This window comes from Trachypithecus francoisi, unplaced genomic scaffold (genome assembly GCF_009764315.1).
Source record: "Trachypithecus francoisi isolate TF-2019V2 unplaced genomic scaffold, Tfra_2.0 Lachesis_group5, whole genome shotgun sequence".
Taxonomy (NCBI): Eukaryota; Metazoa; Chordata; class Mammalia; order Primates; family Cercopithecidae; genus Trachypithecus; species Trachypithecus francoisi.
The window spans coordinates 83447230-83450047 of record NW_022681470.1 but is presented as its reverse complement, the minus strand read 5'-3'; the positions used below and the strand labels follow the sequence as shown (position 1 = coordinate 83450047).

General features: G+C 47.6%; 1 pseudogene; it reads right to left on the bottom strand.

Annotated features, from left to right (window-relative positions):
* Positions 1 to 258: 258 nt before the first annotated feature.
* Positions 259 to 578, bottom strand: LOC117076513 (annotated as a pseudogene).
* Between the last annotated feature and the right edge of the window lie 2240 nt (positions 579 to 2818).

Below are 2818 nucleotides of genomic sequence, written 5' to 3'. Positions count from 1 at the left end.
CTTAAACTCCTGGCCTCAAGTGATCTGCCTGCCTTGGCCTTCTCCCAAAGTGCTGGGATTACAGGTGTGAGCCACCGCACCCGGCCACAATCAAGTTGACACTTAATATTAACTACCACACACGAACATATTTCTGTTGAGTATATACCTATGCTGGCCACAGGATATGTAAATATTCAGCTTCAGGAGATATTGGGAGAAAGAGCAACACTTGATAGACATATATACATATATTTTTGTTGTTCTTTTGTTGTTGTTGTTGGTTTTCACATTTTTATTGGGAGCCATGGGAGGGGCCTCTTCTGTCAGTGGAGGTGCTCACATTTTCTTCAGCCACTCCAAGCTGGGGCCCTGGGGGCCCTGGAGGTGGCTGCGCATGTCCGCATGTTCCCATCATCGCAGATGGGCACTGGATAGTTGTAGGGTGTGGCCTCATTGATCATGATGGAGTACTTGGTGTAGGGGCTGAGTGGGGGCAGAATTACAGCGAGGCTCCCAATGAAGAAGGAGACCACCCGCACTGGCTCCTTGGCCCAGGCATTCTTGAGGAAGGTGCCGAGTCTCACAACCATCTTGATCTCAGCCATATATATATATATATATATATATATATATACACACACACATACATATTACAGTGGGAGTGTGTGTGTTTGTGTGTGATTAGAGATTTCATCTCACTATGTTGTTGCCCAAGCTGATCTTGAAGGGCTCAAGCAATCCTCCTACCTCATCCTCCCAAAGCACTGGGAATAGAGGCATAAGCCACCCTGCCCGGCCACATCCTGTATTAACTTGCATTTCCCTGATGACTAATGGAGCCAAGCATTTTTTCCTGTTGATTGGCCATGTGGATATCCTCTTCTACCATGTGCCAATTCTAGTCTTTTGCCCATTTTGTGAGGTTTTTTTTTTGCCTTTTTTTTTCATTGAATTGTCTGTTTGTCCTTTTCTTATTGAGTTTTTTGTTTGTTTGTTTGTTTTTGAGATGGAGTCTTGCTCTGTTGCCCACGCTGAAGTGCAGTGGTGTGATCTCAGCTCACTGCAACCTCTGCCTCCTGGGTTCCAGAGATTCTCCTACCTCAGACTCCTGAGTAGCTGGGATTATAGGGCCCCCCCACCATGCCTGCCTATTTTTTTTTTATTTTTAGTACAGACAGGGTTTCACCATATTGGTCAGGCTGGTCTCGGACTCCTGACCTCAGGTGATCCGCCCACCTTGGCCTCCCAAAGTGCTGGGATTATAGGTGTGAGCCACTGCGTCTGGCCATCCCAGTCTTATTTCTTTAGGTGTCCTGCGCACTGGTTCATCAATGGTCTTTCAAAGCCAGGTCACGTTAACTGGGGCCAGTGTCCTTTAGGGCGGCAAGAATGCCACTTGCTTTGCAAGCAAGGCTGTGACTCAGCCCTCCTGCAATGAGGCAAGAGTAGAGGCAGGTCTAAAGGGATTATACCCAGGATTATACCTGTGCATCCCTGTGCCAGGGCCTTCTCCAGGCCCACTGCTCAGCCAGTGGCAGGGCTGCATCTGTTCAGTCAACGTGGAAGGGCCTCCAACCCCAAAAGAAGGAAAATCTGAAATCAACTGCTCAGTGGGAAGCTAATGGAAATCCACATTAGCATGGCCCGGGCCCAGCCACACTTCGTATCCTGTCCACTATCATCCTGTTAACTAAACATCCGGGCTTTGTATCCCCAGCTCTAAGGTGGCTGATGATGGATAGGTGCTCAGTAGATGTGGATTGCATGAATGAACTGTGGATGGGATTAGCCTGCTGCCCAGAAGTAGCCCATCTACTAGGATTAGGAGATTGTTTATCCATGAGATTAAGGGGCTGAAGGTGCAGCCTAGACTGGTCAGGGGGCGTGGGTTCAAATCCCAGCGGGACACCCTGACCCTGTTGACACGGCAGTCACACTGCAAGGCCTTGGATGAATTAGTTTGTGCGTTTTGGCCTCAGTTTCCCTTCCAAAGTCCTCCATTGTTTTGAGGGTAGAAATAGAACATGTGTGACAACAAGGAAATCTAGCCCGGGTAGATGCAAACGCTGCACGCTGAGCCTTAAACGGGGATCAGGGAGCCACAGGGTTCCTCATTCACTCTTATTCTTTTATTTTTTATTTTATCTTATTTTGGTTTTAGAGACAAGGTCTCACTGTGTTGGCTAGGCTGATCTTGAACTCCTGGGCTCAAGGGATTCTCCCGCCATGGCCTCCAAAAGTGCTGGGATTACAGATGTAAGCCACTGTGCCCAGTTCACTCGCATTCTTGGTCCTTCTGAAGAGAGGTGACACCATTTGAAACTTCAGGGTTGACTTTTTCCCCCTCCTCAAAAATGATTTTCTTACAGGGCGCTCTGCTCTTTAGATAGTGCTGCAACCTCTGGGAGGCAGGAATCGAAGCCACAAAGCCCTCTGGGGATCTGCCTGGAAATATCTCTCACTGCCTGAGGCCACACTCTAGGAAGTTCTAAATTCTCCTCCCACCTTTGATCAATTAAGAAGAAATCAGAGTGACGTGGCAAAGGTAGAGGAAGGAACGGTTCCATCTCTGCTGCAGTGTCTTCATTGACCATGCCTTCTTTCTGAAACCCTTTTCTCTCTCAACTTTATTTTCTCACTTTCCTGCTATTCTCCCAGGCCCCAGCTGGGGCCCTCTGCTCTCCCTAGGACTGGGCCCAGGTGGGGTCAGTGGTGTACTCACCTTGGATGCAAAATCTAAGAGGGCATCAAAGAATTCAGTAATCAAGATAAACAATATTTTAATTTAACATTTTTAAGTGAAAATTAGCACCAAAAAATCACAATGAGCAAAATA